Here is an 18,778-nt window from a genome sequence, read left to right as displayed (position 1 = left end):
TGAGCCCTTAGCTCAACATTCTCCTTCAAGATAGATGCTTCACAAGAAGTAGAGTTAGTAGCACAAGCATCATTATTAATAGAAATGGGAGAAGGCAAGTTGTCATGCTCTTTTAGATAAGAAGCTTTAAGTTGCTCATGCGACTCGGTGAGTTTGGTGAGCGCACTCTCAATAGCCCTTGAGCCCTTTTTGAGTTGCTCAAAATCCTCAAGGAGTTTAGCATTAACAAACACAAGCTTATCATTTTTTAGCTTTAGTTCATTTGCCACCTCAAGAGCTCTATCATGGTTTTCCTTTTCTCTAGACAATTCTAGAGCAAAGGTTTCCTCAAGAGCTTCCTTGGTGGTTTGTTCTTCTTCAAGTTCATCCTTTAGAGATGCCACATCATCGGCATACTCTCGTTCAAGAGCACCCATTTTATCAATGGTGTTCTCATGCATCCAAATAAGTTTTTGGCTCTCAATAGCGGTAGTCAAGATTTCAAAGAAGTGAGTGCTAGCAATTTTATCTTTGCAAAGAACCTTGAATACACTCTTACCCTTATCGCGTAGTGAGATAACCCAATCCTCTTCTTCATATTCATCCTCATGCTTATCACCACGAGACATATTAGTTTCCATGGTAGGAGGTACCGTGGAACCCTTGGCCATAAGGCATACATGAGGACCGTGAGATAAAGATGAGGAGTTACTTGAGGCTCCTTTCAAGATCTTGTCTTGACCAATAGAATCTTTGGTTTCCTCTACATTGTTAGATACACAACAACTAGAGGAAATAGAAGCATTTTTATCATGGCCACAAGACAATGCAAGCATATCATCATTAGATTTATTCAAGCAACTTACACGTGATATGCAAGGACTATCAACACACGCAAGTAAATCATTTCTAGTGCTAGATGTGTTTGAGTCCGTAGATGAAGCATATATTGCAATGAGATAGAGATGAAGAATCATCAATAGTAAGCTTAATATCAACATTGCAATTTTTATCACCACTCACCATATCATTACCTTGTGTCTTGACACACTTTGGTGAAGTGGATGAAGATGAGAACTCATCACGTCCGGAAGTGGAAGCAATACAATCATCCTCAATAATATTGGACACATCATATTTATCTTGAAGCTTTGTCCATAATTCATGAGAGCTCCCAAAAGGCATGATTGAAGAAGTAACTACATTGCTCACAACAAAGGAAAACACATGAGAAGCAAGAGCATCGAGGCAAGAGTTTTTCTCCTCCTCAAGAGATAAATTTTGAGGATCCTTAGGAGAAGAAAAACCCATGCCAAGAAATTGCTCCATGTCCGGGGACATACCCCGTAAGATTTTAAGCACATAAATTTTTCATAGATCATAATTTGTGCCATCAAATATAAACAAGTTATTGTGCGCTAATCCCCTAACCGACATCTTTACTCTGAAGGCGGTGAAGCCTAAGAATGAGAGACCTTGCTCTGATACCAATTGAAAGAACACGGATGTCGCCTAGAGGGGGGGGGGTGAATAGGCGGTTTAAAACTTTTACGAGATGGGATTAACAAATGCGGAATAAAACTAGCGTTTACTTTGTCAAGCCCAAAGCCTATATACTATGGTTCACCTATGTGCACCAACAACTTATGCTAAGCAATACAAGCAACTTATGTGATAGCAAGATATATAACTTCAAGCACAATGGCTATCACAAAGTAAAGTTGAAAGTGCATGGAGCCCCCATGTGTGGTTTTGGTAATTAATGACAATCCCTATGGACTAATGTTTGCATTGAGTTATATTTGTAGGAGTTGTCCATAGGCAATTCTTGAACCATATGTTGGCTTCAAGGTTGCAATAAGAAGAAATTGATGAAGGATATCAAGTGTCAAGTATGTCTTGAAGATGAAGATGAAGTGAGCCCTCAAGCTACTTCAAGACATCAACATGATGAAGAATGAAGAAATGAAGTGCAAGTTCAAGATGAGCCATCTCGAAGAGATCCTTTGCTTGAGTCTTGCCATCCATATGGTGATCATGGATATGTGAAGATGCGCCGAAGAAGAAGCTCTCCCATGGTGGATTATGGGGGAGCAATCCACATGGTGGTCATGGTTATGTGAAGATGCGCCGAAGAAGAAGCTCTCCCATGGTGGATTATGGGGGAGCAATCCACAAGACTTCGTCAAGCAAGCACAAGCAAGAAAGGCGTTCCATCTTGTTGAGGTCAAGATCGTCGTCATCGAGCTCAAGTGGAATGCGCAAGTATAAGGTTTGCTCTTGATAGGGTTTGTTTCTCACCGGTCTCATGGTGTAGTTGGAGACCGGTTTATAGTTTAGTTGCCGTACTATCAAGAGGGCTCTCGAGTGAGTAACTTGATCGTATCGTTCGGAGAGAGCTCAAACCTTTGCATCCTTGCATCATCTTTCTTGGTTGTTATTTGGACCTTATCCATGTGATGTTTTAGAGCTTGTGCTTATTCTCATGACAAGCTCTAGTTCATCGAAAACGGATTTCGCATAGATCACTTGTTGCGTTTTCGAGTTTGGTTCATCATCTTTCTTGGTTTTATTTGGATCTTATCCATGTGATGTTTTAGAGCTTGTGCTTATTCTCATGACAAGCTCTAGTTCATTGAGAATGGTTTTTCCATGGGCAACTTGTTGCATTTTCAAGATTGGAGGTTTTACCGGTATGTCTTTTTGAGATAGGTCAAACCTTTCATCATTTGTTTCTATCCTCCTTTGCTGGACTATGATGTTTCTATGCATATTGTTGTAGAGCTCGTTGTTGTGATTTCAACGAGCCCAAGATCATCGAAATCGGAGTCCGGATGCAAAAGTTATGCCCGTTTTAGTTTTGGTGTTTACGCAGTTTTCTTAGGCCGGATATTTTGGAAATATCCGGGCCGGATTATCCGGGCCGGATATTTCGGAAATATCCGGCCCCCGAAATCGTCTAAGGACCGGAAGAAAAGCAGCTCTGGATAGGGGCCGGATTTTTGGCCGGATTTTGTCCAGGTTTTGTCCACTGAGGCCGGATTATCCGGCCCCGGATAATCCGGCCCCAACTTGGGCCGGAATATCCGGCCCCGTTTTTGCCCAAACGGCTTGATTTTCTTGGGGGTATAAATACCCCCTTCTTCCTCCTTGGGCTGTGCTTCTCTCACTCTCTCTCTCCTCCATTGTTGAACTAGAGAAGCTTGCACTATCTCTCAATCCCTCCATGATTCTTGCCCCCATTTGAGGGAAAAGAGAGAGGAGATCTAGATCTACTTTTCTACCAATCAAATCCATCTCTTTGTGAGTGGAATCCTCTAGATCTTGATCTTGGTGTTCTTTGTGAATTCCTTTGTTCTTCCTCTCTTATTCCCCCAATAGCTTTTGTAGCTTTGTTGGAATTTGAGAGAGAAGGACTTGAGCATCTTTGTGGTGTTCTTGCCATTGCATTTGGTGCATCGGTTTGAGTTCTCCACGGTGATTCGTGGAGGTGAAAGCAAGGAAGTTGTTACTCTTGGGTTCTTGGAACCCTAGACGGATTCTAGGCCTTTGTGGCGATTTGTTGGGAGCCTCCAATTAAGTTGTGGATGTGTGCCCCAATCTTTGTGTAAGGCCCGGTTTCCGCCTCGAAGGAAATCCCTTAGTGGAACCGTGACCTAGGCCTTTGTGGCGAGGGTCACCGGAGATTTAGGTGAGGCGCCTTCGTGGCGTTCGGTGTGTGGTGTGAGTACCGCATCTTGGGGTGAGGCCTTTGTGGCGTTGGTGTGCATCGAGCAACCACACCTCAAGGTGAGCCTCTTGTGGCGTTCGGGAGCACTAAGCAACCGCACCTCTCCACCGGAGATTAGCACTCGCAAGAGTGTGAACTCCGGGATAAATCATCGTCTCCCGCGTGCCTCGGTTATCTCTATACCCGAGCTCTTTACTTATGCACTTTACCTTGTGATAGCCATCGTGCTTGAAGTTATATATATCTTGCTATCACATACTTGCTTGTATTGCTTAGCATAAGTTGTTGGTGCACATAGGTGAACTCTTGCTTAGAATAAGTTGTTGGTGCACATAGGTGAACCATAGTATATAGGCTTTGGGCTTGACAAAGTAAACGCTAGTTTTATTCCGCATTTGTTAAGCCCATCTCGTAAAAGTTTTAAATCGCCTATTAACAAACCCTCTAGGCGACATCCGTGTCCTTTCAATTGGTATCAGAGCAAGGTCTCTCATTCTTAGGCTTCACCGCCTTGAGAGTAAAGATGTCGGTTAGGGGATTAGATCACAATAACTTGTTTATATTTGATGGCACAAATTATGATCTATGGAAAATTTATGTGCTTAATATTTTGCGGGGTATTTCACCGAACATGGAGCGATTTCTTGACATGGGTTTTTCTTCTCCTAAGGATCCCCAAAATTTATCTTATGAGGAGAAGAAAAACTCTTGTCTCGATGCTCTTGCTTCTCATGTGTTTTCCATTGTTGTGAGCAATGTAGTTACTTCTTCAATCATGCCTTTTGGGAGCGCTCATGAATTATGGACAAAGCTTCGAGATAAATATGATGTGTCCAATATCATTGAGGATGATTGTATTGCTTCCACTTCCGGCCGTGATGAGTTCTCATCTTCATCCACTTCACCAAAGTGTTTCAAGACACAAGGTAATGATATGGTGAGTGGTGATGGAAATTGCAATGTTGGTATTGAGCTTACTATTGATGATCCTTCATCTATATCTCATTGCAATGGTTCATCTTTGGACTTAAACACATCTAGCACTAGAAATGATTTACATGCTTGTGTTGATAGTCCTTGCATATCATGTGTAAGTTGCTTGAAAAAATCTAATGATGATATGCTTGCATTGTCTTGTGGCCATGATAAAAATGATTCTATTTCCTCTAGTTGTTGTGTGTCTAACAATGTAGAGGAAACCAAAGATTCTATTGGTCAAGACAAGATCTTGAAAGGAGCCTCAAGTAACTCCTCATCTTTATTTCACGGTCCTCATATATGCCTTATGGCCAAGGGTTCCACGGTACCTCCTACCATGGAACCTAATATGTCTCGTGGTGATAAGAATGAGGATGAATATGAAGAAGAGGATTGGGTTGTCTCTCTACGCGATAAAGGTGAGAGTGTATTCAAGGTTCTTTACAAAGATAAAATTGCTAGCTCTCACTTCTTTGAAATCTTGACTACCGCTATTGAGAGCCAAAAACTTATTTGGATGCATGAGAACACCATTGATAAAAAGGGTGCTCTTGAACGAGAGTATGCCGATGATGTAGCATCTTTAAAGAATGATCTTGAAGAAGAACAAGAGACCGTAGCCTCTCTTGAGGAGCAACTTCAAACCCTTGAGGTGTCTCAAAATGAAATATTTGCTAAACTCACTAAAGAAAGAGACCATGCTAAAGCTAAATTAAAATTGCTTAAAAATGAAAAGTTCAAAGTTGGTGTTGGCCATGATAAACTTGTTAAGGATCTAGATGATCTAGACAAGGCCCACAAGGCCTTGGAGAGCGAACACTCTATCCTCACCAAGTCATATGAGCAACTACAAGCTTCATATTTAAAAGAGCATGCTATGTTACCTTCTCTTCTTAATATGTCTTGTGATGATGCTTGTGCTACTAACTCTACTTCTTGTGAAGCATCTATCTTGAAGGAGAATGTTGAGCTAAGGGCTCAACTTGAATTGCTAACTAGCAATTATGGGAAATTGGAAGAAAATCATGGAAAGCTTTCTAGCTCCCATGAGGATCTTCTAGCCTCCCATGATAGGCTAAAGTTAGCTCATGAGACTATCATATCGAAGGCAACACCTTGTGAGCCTCATGTGGGTACTAGCACTACTACTCAAAATGTTATATTGCCATGTGCTAGTCCTAGTAATTCATCCACTCATAATATTGCTAAATCTTGTGATGAATTATCTTCATTGCCTTGTTGCTCTAACAATGAAGGTTCTACTTCCACTAGTACTTGTGTTGTTACTAACCATGTAGAGGAAATCAAAGAGCTCAAGGCCCAAGTCTCTTCTTTGAAGAACGACTTGGTAAAGGGTCATGAAGGGAAATGCAAACTTGATAAGATGTTAAGTGTGCAACAATCCCCCAATGACAAGAGTGGACTTGGATTCAACTCCAACAACAAGATCAAGTCCAAGAACAACAAGAAGAAGAAGGGCAAAGTACAAGTCAAAGACCCGGCCAAGATCGTTTGCTTCAAGTGCAAAATTGAAGGGCACCATGTTAGATCTTGCCCTTTGAAGAAGAAGCAAAAAGGGAAGCGGCCTCAAGCTCAAACTCATATTCAACCTCAAGTTGAAGAAATGCCACTTCCCAAGAAGAATCAAGCCAATGCTCCCATTGTGGAGAAATCTAGTGAGAAAAAGGAGAAGAAAAGAACTTGCTACATATGCCGTGAGAAGGGTCACATCTCCTCCTTTTGCACTATTGTTGGGGACCAACAATCCAAAACTTGATCAATAGGTGCTTGTTGGAGGGCATTGGAGACTTGGCTACATCATGAAGAGTTAAGGGATCTTCATCATTTATACTATCTCAAGCCAAGTCTTTTGGTTATCTTACTTCTATCATACACCCAATGTTCCTCCTTGCGGTAACATGTGCTCAACTCATTTATATTGAAAGTTACTCGCCCCTTTGCATGTGTTAGTTTTGTTCCTAACATGTGTTTGTATATGTTGTGCATCCTACGTGTTTTTCTTGAGAAATCAAGGCTATGTATGTTAGGTTGCACACCATGTATTTGTGCTTGTGTTGGAGCCTCTTTGCATCTTGTTGTATCTTATATGGCTCTTATGAGAGATTATTGGACTATAACATTTTGGGGGAGTGATATGCCTTTAGGAATTTCACAATCCTAACAATGTGTGTACATGAGGAATATCACTTAGAATTGATATTGCAAGATTATCTAGTCTCTATGTGGTATGTCATCTTCATGAGAAATTCAAATTCTAATGTTCATTAATATCTCTAGTTGGATCTTATTTGCCTCTTGTGAAAATAAATTCCTTATCACATTATGGGGGAGTAATAAGCTTTGTGCATATTACAAGCCTAGGAAATGTGAACATTTGAGGTTGTGTCACATAGAATTGATATTGTAGATTATCTCTCCTATGTGGCATGTTTGCTCAAACAAGCTCCAATTTGCTTAAATGGCTTCATTGCTAATATCTTTGTGGATCTTATTTGTGTAAGTTTTTCTTGGCATGGTTTTTCACAACGTGTCCCTCAATACATTTTTGGAAAACCATGTGCTTCAAGTCATACTATTAATTGCTTTGCATGTTGGTATGAATACTATTAATTGCTTTGCATGTTGGTATGAATACTATTAATTGCTTTGCATGTTGGTATGAATACTATTAATTGCCTTGCATGTTGGTATGACTAAATGAAGCTATCAAGAAACTTTCTTTGCATGATGGTTAACTCTTATCTTTTACCATATGCTTTGTTCGTTGTAAATATGATCTTATGTATACTTACAAACTACCACCGGAAATATTTCCTAATACCTCTTGTCCTAGGACAATTGGTAATCAATTATGAGGTAGATATTTATTGATCATATCTACATTGGCTCTTGTGTTTAAATTGCCTTATTTATTGCCATGAATTTGTTGTGCTTTGACTCCCATGTGTCTTCCTTGCATCTTATGGATCTTGTGTTTAAATTGCCTTATTTATTGCCATGAATTTGTTGTGCTTTGACTCCCATGTGTTCTTTTTTCTATTCAAACTTTCTTAGTTTTTTTTTGTAGATATAGGTAGTGTGATGATCCTAGTTGTGTGCATTTTGTATCCATATTCTAAATCCTAGATAATGCACTAATCTTGGGGAGCTCTCCTATATTTGTTATATAAACTTCTCTTGATCTTTATCAAAAATTTGGTTTTGGGAGTCATAAATTTTCTTTTTGGTACTGTGTGCCATCATAAAAAGTGTCGAGGGTTTGGTTTATTTGTTGGAACCTTGCTCTCTTGGGAGTTGGTTATCTCATTCCTTTGTGCTTAGGTTTAATTAGCTTCTTATAATGAGATAAGTCTTTGGAGTCAATCTTGTGTTGATTTGATTCTTTGATATAATTTGGACAACCATTGTCTCTTGGTTTATTTGGTGTTTTGTCCAAATTGTATCTTCCTTTGGTTCTTGAAAGTATTGTGCATGCATATTTAATATATGTATATCTTATGGCATGTGTCACTTTCTTTGATCCAATATATAGGGTAAACTCCATCAAATCCTAATTTGGCTAAGATGTGCATGAAATTCAATTTCATATCTATATGCACATAGAATTGTGGAGTTTGTCCTATATGTTGTAGTGTGTCTAACTACTTCGGACCCAATTAGTTTGGGGACCATTTTGTACTTACCTTTGTGTTAGGTACAATGGATATGCATTGAATGCTTGTCTCACTCTTGGAAAGAAGTGGTGACTCAATGGTAACGTGAGGCAAGCTAGGATGATCAACGAACACATATCTACTACATCCACACCAATGCTATCTTGGTAACAAGTATCTTCTCATGCATACTTTTCTTGTATCCAACCTTATGGTTGCATCTTGGCATGAATCTCTTGATTTGCAAATGTTGTGCTTCTTGCAAAAGTCTTAATGAAACCTCTTTATTGTGAATGTGAGTAATTTGAGATGAGTGCATGTGTTGGGAAGTATTTTAAATCATGCTCATGATTCATCCATCCCAACTATGCCTATCTAGCAATTTTGTTGCATATCAATTCCTCAAGGCTCTCACATGTGCAATATAGATGAAAGTGCAAATTTAGTTACTTCTTTTGGTATCCCCGTTTGTGATACTTGTTGCCTTTCTCAAATGCATCCCAACTATCTTCTATCCCTTGTTGATATTTGTGATGTATTTTAGTTGTTTGTGGTTGAAGTTCATGAATGTACAATAAGATAATATTGAGCCTTTGGCCATGCTATTAAGCAAAAATCTTATTGGTATATTGCATGACTTCGTCTTGGATATCATGCTATTTTTCTTGTGTATCTATTTGGTGTGTGCATGTTTCTTTGTGGATAAATATCTTTGTGATATTGTCCACTTAGAGAAACTTATACACATAAGAGATGATACATCTCCATTTGATATCTTTTTTATTTGTTGCATGTTGATTGGTCATGCTAAGAAATATAATTCATTGAAGACTATGATGATGCTTTTTGCTCATCCATATAATAGTCTTATAATATGCTTTATCATGCCTTTCACATATCTTCTTGGTTGAGCCTTTTATTATGGTGCCTCTTACTTTTTGCTCAACTATTTGTTTGTTGCAAGTGTTAAGCTTATTGTTCTATCTATGATCTATTGCAAATGTTTGTGTTTTAAATGGTAATAAGGGAGTGAGGATTCCATGTTATGCATATTGTATTCAAATACAACATTTTAATTTATGCATGTACCTTGGGGAGCTTCCTCATTTGATTTAGAGCACTATCTTGTGGCGATCATTAGAGTTTGATTCACTTGGTATCTTTTATTTTTGAATGATATTATGGGAGTGATGATTCCATGTTTGTGCACTTTATACTCTAATGGAAATTGTCTAGTTTTGTGCACAAACCTTGGGGAGCTTCCTCATATTATTTAGAGCAATCTTCTTGATCTTATCATAATATCTATCTTTCTTTTGGTATCTTCCTTGTGGTTCATTTGGTTGCTTGCTTCATTTGTTGAAGCTTCTTGACTTTGTTATCTTTTTGCAATCTTTGATCCTATCTATAGTGTGATTCCTTCCGAATATTCGTCATTGGATATGAGCATTTGATTCCACTCAAATTATGAGAAATGCACACGCTATGGAGGAACTCTCACTATATTGGCCTTCTAAATTTTTCACCCATTTCGGCAATTGGTGCCAATGGGGGAGAAGTTTGGAGGGTTTAAGGGAATTTGGTTATGTCTTTGCTTTGTGCTTAAGCATGTGCTTTTATTGCATTGCATCTTGTTGCTTTGCATAGTTGAATATTTAGAGGAAACTCCACTAGGCTTTGAATGCCAATATATGCAATGAAAGTCAAGATCATTCACACATGCATATATTATGGGGGAGTTTGCTCTATATATTCAACTTATTTGTTACTTCAATTCCTTATATAAACCCTCTCAAAGAGATTGTCATCAATTACCAAAATGGGGGAGATTGAAAGTGCATGGAGCCCCCATGTGTGGTTTTGGTAATTAATGACAATCCCTATGGACTAATGTTTGCATTGAGTTATATTTGTAGGAGTTGTCCATAGGCAATTCTTGAACCATATGTTGGCTTCAAGGTTGCAATAAGAAGAAATTGATGAAGGATATCAAGTGTCAAGTATGTCTTGAAGATGAAGATGAAGTGAGCCCTCAAGCTACTTCAAGACATCAACATGATGAAGAATGAAGAAATGAAGTGCAAGTTCAAGATGAGCCATCTCGAAGAGATCCTTTGCTTGAGTCTTGCCATCCATATGGTGATCATGGATATGTGAAGATGCGCCGAAGAAGAAGCTCTCCCATGGTGGATTATGGGGGAGCAATCCACATGGTGGTCATGGTTATGTGAAGATGCGCCGAAGAAGAAGCTCTCCCATGGTGGATTATGGGGGAGCAATCCACAAGACTTCGTCAAGCAAGCACAAGCAAGAAAGGCGTTCCATCTTGTTGAGGTCAAGATCGTCGTCATCGAGCTCAAGTGGAATGCGCAAGTATAAGGTTTGCTCTTGATAGGGTTTGTTTCTCACCGGTCTCATGGTGTAGTTGGAGACCGGTTTATAGTTTAGTTGCCGTACTATCAAGAGGGCTCTCGAGTGAGTAACTTGATCGTATCGTTCGGAGAGAGCTCAAACCTTTGCATCCTTGCATCATCTTTCTTGGTTGTTATTTGGACCTTATCCATGTGATGTTTTAGAGCTTGTGCTTATTCTCATGACAAGCTCTAGTTCATCGAAAACGGATTTCGCATAGATCACTTGTTGCGTTTTCGAGTTTGGTTCATCATCTTTCTTGGTTTTATTTGGATCTTATCCATGTGATGTTTTAGAGCTTGTGCTTATTCTCATGACAAGCTCTAGTTCATTGAGAATGGTTTTTCCATGGGCAACTTGTTGCATTTTCAAGATTGGAGGTTTTACCGGTATGTCTTTTTGAGATAGGTCAAACCTTTCATCATTTGTTTCTATCCTCCTTTGCTGGACTATGATGTTTCTATGCATATTGTTGTAGAGCTCGTTGTTGTGATTTCAACGAGCCCAAGATCATCGAAATCGGAGTCCGGATGCAAAAGTTATGCCCGTTTTAGTTTTGGTGTTTCTGCAGTTTTCTTAGGCCGGATATTTTGGAAATATCCGGGCCGGATTATCCGGGCCGGATATTTCGGAAATATCCGGCCCCCGAAATCGTCTAAGGACCGGAAGAAAAGCAGCTCTGGATAGGGGCCGGATTTTTGGCCGGATTTTGTCCAGGTTTTGTCCCCGAGGCCGGATTATCCGGCCCCGGATAATCCGGCCCCAACTTGGGCCGGAATATCCGGCCCTGTTTTTGCCCAAACGGCTTGATTTTCTTGGGGGGTATAAATACCCCCCTTCTTCCTCCTTGGGCTGTGCTTCTCTCACTCTCTCTCTCCTCCATTGTTGAACTAGAGAAGCTTGCACTATCTCTCAATCCCTCCATGATTCTTGCCCCCATTTGAGGGAAAAGAGAGAGGAGATCTAGATCTACTTTTCTACCAATCAAATCCATCTCTTTGTGAGTGGAATCCTCTAGATCTTGATCTTGGTGTTCTTTGTGAATTCCTTTGTTCTTCCTCTCTTATTCCCCCAATAGCTTTTGTAGCTTTGTTGGAATTTGAGAGAGAAGGACTTGAGCATCTTTGTGGTGTTCTTGCCATTGCATTTGGTGCATCGGTTTGAGTTCTCCACGGTGATTCGTGGAGGTGAAAGCAAGGAAGTTGTTACTCTTGGGTTCTTGGAACCCTAGACGGATTCTAGGCCTTTGTGGCGATTTGTTGGGAGCCTCCAATTAAGTTGTGGATGTGTGCCCCAATCTTTGTGTAAGGCCCGGTTTCCGCCTCGAAGGAAATCCCTTAGTGGAACCGTGACCTAGGCCTTTGTGGCGAGGGTCACCGGAGATTTAGGTGAGGCGCCTTCGTGGCGTTCGGTGTGTGGTGTGAGTACCGCATCTTGGGGTGAGGCCTTTGTGGCGTTGGTGTGCATCGAGCAACCACACCTCAAGGTGAGCCTCTTGTGGCGTTCGGGAGCACTAAGCAACCGCACCTCTCCACCGGAGATTAGCACTCGCAAGAGTGTGAACTCCGGGATAAATCATCGTCTCCCGCGTGCCTCGGTTATCTCTATACCCGAGCTCTTTACTTATGCACTTTACCTTGTGATAGCCATCGTGCTTGAAGTTATATATATCTTGCTATCACATACTTGCTTGTATTGCTTAGCATAAGTTGTTGGTGCACATAGGTGAACTCTTGCTTAGAATAAGTTGTTGGTGCACATAGGTGAACCATAGTATATAGGCTTTGGGCTTGACAAAGTAAACGCTAGTTTTATTCCGCATTTGTTAAGCCCATCTCGTAAAAGTTTTAAATCGCCTATTCACCCCCCCCCCTCTAGGCGACATCCGTGTCCTTTCAAAAGTGCATAAGTAAGGAGCTCATGTATAGAGATAACCGAGGCACGCGGGAGACGACGATGTAGCCCGAAGTTCACACTCTTGCGAGTGCTACTCTCCGTTGGAGCGGTGTGGAGGACAAGTCACTCCAAAAGCACGAGGGCCACCGTATTCTCCTCGAGAATTCCCACCAAGAGGGATGTCCTCGAACCACTATGTAACCTTAGGGAGGTTACCGAACCCGCACAAAGCTTGGAGCTATCTCCACAACTTAATTGGAGGCTCCCAACAAATTGCCACAAAGGCCTTGCCCTTGAAGAATCTCCACAACTTAATTGGAGTCCCCAAGAACACCACTAAGATGCCACAAAGGCCTTGCCCTTGAAGATTCTCCACAACTTAATTGGAGTCCCCAAGAACACCACAAAGATGCCACAAAGTCCTAGAATCCGTCTAGGGTACGGTTCCAAGAACCCAAGAGTAACAACCTTCTTGCTTTCACTTCCATGAATCACCGTGGAAAACTCAAACCGATGCACCAAATGCAATGGCAAGAACACCACAAAGATGCTCAAGTACTTCTCTCTCAAATTCCAACAAAGCTACAAAAGCTATTGGGGGAATAAGAGAGGAAGAACAAAATAAGAGGAGGAACACCAAATTTCTCCAAGATCTAGATCTAGTGGATTCCCCTCACAAAGAGAGAGATTTGATTGGTCAAGATGTAGATCTAGATCTCCTCTCTCTTTTCCCTCAAGAATATGCAAGAATCATGGGAGGAATCAAGAACTAGGGCAAGCTTTGAAGGATAACAATGGAGGGGAGAGAGAGAGTGAACCAACCAGCCCAAGGAGGAAGAAGGGGGTCTTATATACCCCCTCCCAACGAAATATGACCGTTTGGGGCCTCCAAGGCCGGAAAATCCGCCCCCCAAAATCGCCCCTAGCTCGGGCCGGATATTTGGCCGGATATTTGCCCGGAATTGACCATTCGGGCCGGATTATCCGCCCCCCCCCCCCCCCCCCAAAAACTGCAGAAACACCAAAACTAAAACGGGCATAACTTTAGCATCTGGACTCCGATTTTGATGATCTTGTGCTTGTTTTAAAGCTAGGAACAAGCTCTACAATATCATGCAGGAAACCATCATAGTCCAACAAGGGAGGACAGAAACAAATGATGAAAGGTTTGACCTATCTAAAAAAGACATATCGGTAAAACCTCCAATCTCGAAAATGCAACAAGTTGCCCATGCAAAAACATTCTCAATGAACTAGAGCTTGTCATGAGAATAAGCACAAGCTCTAAAACATCACATGGATAAGATCCAAATAAAACCAAGAAAGATGATGAACCAAACTCGAAAACGCAACAAGTGATCTATGCGAAATCCATTTTCGATGAACTAGAGCTTGTCATGAGAATAAGCACAAGCTCTAAAACATCACATGGATAAGGTCCAAATAACAACCAAGAAAGATGATGCAAGGATGCAAAGGTTTGAGCTCTCTCCGAATGATATGATCGAGTTACTCACTCGAGAGCCCTCTTGATAGTACGGCAACTAAACTATAAACCGATCTCCAACTACACTATGAGACCAGTGAGAAAGAAACCCTATCAAGAGCAAACCTTATACTTGAGCATTCCACTTGAGCTCGATGACGACGATCTTGACCTCAACAAGATGGAACGCCTTTCTTGCTTGTGCTTGCTTGACGAAGTCTTGTGGATTGCTCCCCCATAATCCACCATGGGAGAGCTTCTTCTTCGGCGCATCTTCACATAACCATGACCACCATGTGGATTGCTCCCCCATAATCCACCATGGGAGAGCTTCTTCTTCGGCACATCTTCACATATCCATGATCACCATATGGATGGCAAGACTCAAGCAAAGGATCTCTTCGAGATGGCTCATCTTGAACTTGCACTTCATTTCTCCATGGCAAGCTTCAAGTTTATGAACTCTTCGAGTTGGCTCATCTTGAACTTGCACTTCATTCTTCATTCTTCATCATATTGATGTCTTGAAGTAACTTGAGGGCTCACTTCATCTTCATCTTCAAGACATACTTGACACTTGATATCCTTCATCAATTTCTTCTTATTGCAACCTTGAAGCCAACAAATGGTTCAAGAATTGCCTATGGACAACTCCTACAAATATAACTCAATGCAAACATTAGTCCATAGGGATTGTCATTAATTACCAAAACCACACATGGGGGCTCCATGCACTTTCAACAGTGCCTCACCCTCATCGTTGGGGTACTTCGCGGAGGCACCGTCACTCTCGTAGATGTGTTTGTCCCTGATGGACAACCGTTCCCTCTACTCCCTCGAGTTCGCCGAGAGCGAGATCATCAACCCCAACGCGATGTTCTCACCGGATTTGGCGCGAAGGGGCAGCGACGGCTTTCGCTTCCCTGTCGACCTCAACGCGTCGCTAGATCTGCGCCATCGCATCCCAGTCAGCACCATCGACCACGTGAATGATGACACCGGCCTCCCTCGCAGCCTCTTAAGCAGCGTCAGCAGGAGCGCCCACCAGGTGTTCGGTAGCATGTCCGACGTGTCCATAGGCGACGGTGACGTGAGTTTTCTTATCTTGTACACATATTATAGACCGTCGGCGAGTCAAGCTCGTTTTTTTGTGCATAGATGGACGGCGCCGAGATCCTGAGTGGCTTCATCTGCCATGGCAGCGACTGCTATGAACCCGACGTCGGCGTTGCCAACTACGACGAAGAGGCCGATGAAGAGGAGGAGGAGGCCAAGGAGGTGCTGATCGACGCCAAGACCGGCGTGACCACAATGACGAAGAGGAAGAAGCCGACCACCGGCACTCTTGGGCCTAGGTGGAAGACCTTGGAGGATGAGTGCCTCATCGACACGTTTAAGGTAGTGAGCTTCTGCCCCGTAACCGGTGCCAATCAAACCTCCGACAAGTACTACAAGCGCCTCCTTGATCAATTCAATGGAGGAAGAACTATGGTGATCATGCACCATCCACATGACCCGGAACGAGGGCACTCCTCTCTCACCGTTGGAACATAATCAAGGCGACGTGTAGCAAATTTCATGGCTACTTCGAGATGGTCAAGAACCATAAAGAGAGCGGCAAAATGATGAATAATTGGATATGTTTGTTCTATGTCCATTTGATCATGTGTCATAGCTAATTTTGTTAATGCCTTTGTCATTGTTCATTGGCTAGTTCTTTGATGCCCTTGATATGTACAAGAGTGAGAGTGGGGGCATTTATTTTTCATTCATTGCTTCAAGCAACTTGAGGATTGCAAGAAGTAGGAAGTAGGACGCCGTTCGCTTCACTCTTAGCAAGGACGACGTCGGAGAAGATGGGACGGTCGAAGCCGCCGCCGCCACCACCGGCCGCCCAATTGGCAACAAGAAGGCCAAAGCTAAAAAGAATGCGGTGTTGGAATTGGTCGCCATGAACACCTCCCTCGAGAAAATGATGTCCTCCTTCTCCATGAAACCCGGTGTGGGAGCCCGTTCTCCATACGAAGTAAGAGCATCTCCACTCGTTGGCGCTCCCCACGCCCAAATCCGGCGAAATTTTCGTTTGGATTGGAGGAAATTTTGACCTAGGGAGCGCCGAAGTTCCAGCCGTCCCCCCGGCAGGAAACCCCCAACCTCGACCATTTGACATATTTCAAACAAATTCGACATAAAATTTAACAAGTTCAGCGAACAAGAGTCAGAAAATTGCTGAAACAAATTCGGCGATAATCAGTACAATGCTTAACAAGTGCTGAAACAAATGAAGCACACAATTTCACAAGTTTTGAAACAAATTAAGACAGACTAGTTGGCGTCGGCGTTGGCGTTGCCTCGGAGCGTCCATATGTGCTCCACCAGATCATCTTGCAGCTGTTGATGCATTGTAGAGTCTCGAATCTTCTGGCGCATAGCAATGAAGGCGGCCCATGATGTCGGCACCTGGTGATTAGGTTGTGCAAGAGGACCCCCTCTCTCTCATATGGTGCTTCTTTCTCAGCCAGTGGAACCGGATGTTTTCGCTCATTTTCAATAATCATATTGTGTAAGCACACACAACAGTTCATCACCTCCCACATCTGATCTTTGGACCAAGTCATAGCGGGGAACCGGACGACAACAAATCTCTGCTGGAGGACACCAAATGCACGCTCGACGTCTTTTCGGCAAGCTTCTTGTTTCTTGACAAACTCGCAAAGTTTGGGGGTGCTAGGTTTCGAGATAGTCTTCACAAATGTTGCCCACTTTGGATAGATACCGTCTACAAGGTAGTATCCTTTGTTGTAGTGCCGACCATTGATCACATAGTTCAGCGGGGGAGCATGACCCTCAACAAGGTTGGAAAAGATCGGGGAGCAGTTTAGGACGTTGATGTCATTGTTGGATCCAGGAATACCAAAGAAAGAGTGCCAAATCACGAGATCATGGGTAGCCACTGCTTCAAGTATCACAGTGCAGCCGTTTTTGTGACCCTTGTACATTCCCTGCCACGCAAACGGACAATTCTTCCATTTTCAATGCATGCAGTCAATGCTTTCAAGCATCCCTGAGAAACCCCTAGCTTCATTTGTTGCAAGGATCCTCTGAGTGTCTTCGACAGTGAGTGATCTCAAGTAAAAGTCCCCGAACACTGCTATGATGGCCCTGCAGAACCGGTAGAAACAATCAAGGGCGGTGGACTCCGCCATCCGAAGATAGTCATCGGCACCATCACCGGGAGCTCCATACGCCAGCATCCTCATAGCCACTGTGCACTTCTGCAGTGACGAAAATCCAACCAAGCTAGTGCAATCTGCCTTGCATCTGAAGTAGGGGTCAAAGTCTCGGATGGCATACACAATTTGCAGAAATAGCTTTCTGCTCATCCTGAAACGACGCCTGAAAACAGTCTCACCGTGCAATGGATTGTCGGCGAAGTAGTCGGCGTACAACATGCAGTAGCCCTCCATTCGTTGTCTCGGCTTGCACTTCCGGTGACCTGGTGCCGACCCACCACGTCGACCAGTTGCCACCCCGATGTACATGCTTGATAAGCAACCGAGGATCATCATGTGCTCCTCGTCTTGGGCGGCGACTGCCATCTCTTCTCGCATAAGCTCGACGAACATCTGCTCCTCCTCTTCGTCCGAGTCCATGGCCGGCGAGGCAAATGGACGAACACCTGACGGGTGTGGTCGAGGCAACCCGAGCCGCGAACGACGAGGAGTAGGCCATCGTCGGAAAATAGGCCGGCGGAGGAGCAGCCAGATAGGCCGTCGTCGAAAAACGGCGGAATATAGGTAGGTGGGGAAGGAGGGACGGCGGAATCTGGGCAACAAAGCGGCGGGGTGGTGCCGGCGGCGAGAGAGAAACGAGGGGTGGGGAAGATTTTGAGCGAGGTGGCGGTGGGGTTCGTGTGTCGAGTCGCCGACAGATCGGGCCCTTCCCCGCTTTTCACTCGTCCGGACTCCCCGATAGATCCCCGGGGGACTGGGGTTGGCGTGGGCTCGCCGGGTGGATGAAGGGCCAAATCCGGACGAAAACGAGGAACCAGGGACGCGACTGGACCGAATTTCGCCGTCCGGATAAAAAAACGTCGCGCGGTGGCCTCGTCGGGGAGACGAGTGGGGATGCTCTTATAACAATAAAATACACCGGGCAGCCACGTGCGCGCGCGCAGTTTTCTCACGGATACGGTGTGACTGTTCTCGTAACGGTTTTGCGAGTCACGAGACTCGGGCGGGCGGTCCTTTCCCAGTTCCCACGAACTCAAACTGTTTTCCATACCGGAACTCAATCTGACCGGTCACGGCGCGCTGCTCGAGGCGAGGTTAAACAAGACCACTGCGTCGTGCAGTGCAGGAGATAGACTGCCGCCCCTTGCTATTGCTGGTCGGCAGCTCGCGGTCGCTTATTTTACGCATAGGGTAGGGGCTAGGGAAACCGGCCTACTCGTCGCACAACGCCTCATCGGATGACGCGTGTGAGCCAGGGACGGCCGGGGTGGCGGTCAATGACGGCGGCTCCGGGCTTTGGTCCTGGCCTCTGCCCCCTCGTCGGAGATGATCGCTTCAGGTTTTCAGTTGCCGTAGGCATGAATCGTAGCATTCGGTCCGTAGTTAATTA

The sequence above is a fragment of the Lolium perenne genome, chromosome 7 (assembly GCF_019359855.2).
Source record: "Lolium perenne isolate Kyuss_39 chromosome 7, Kyuss_2.0, whole genome shotgun sequence".
Lineage (NCBI taxonomy): Eukaryota > Viridiplantae > Streptophyta > Magnoliopsida > Poales > Poaceae > Lolium > Lolium perenne.
The sequence above is the reverse complement of the archived record's forward strand: the minus strand, read 5'-3'. Positions refer to the sequence as shown.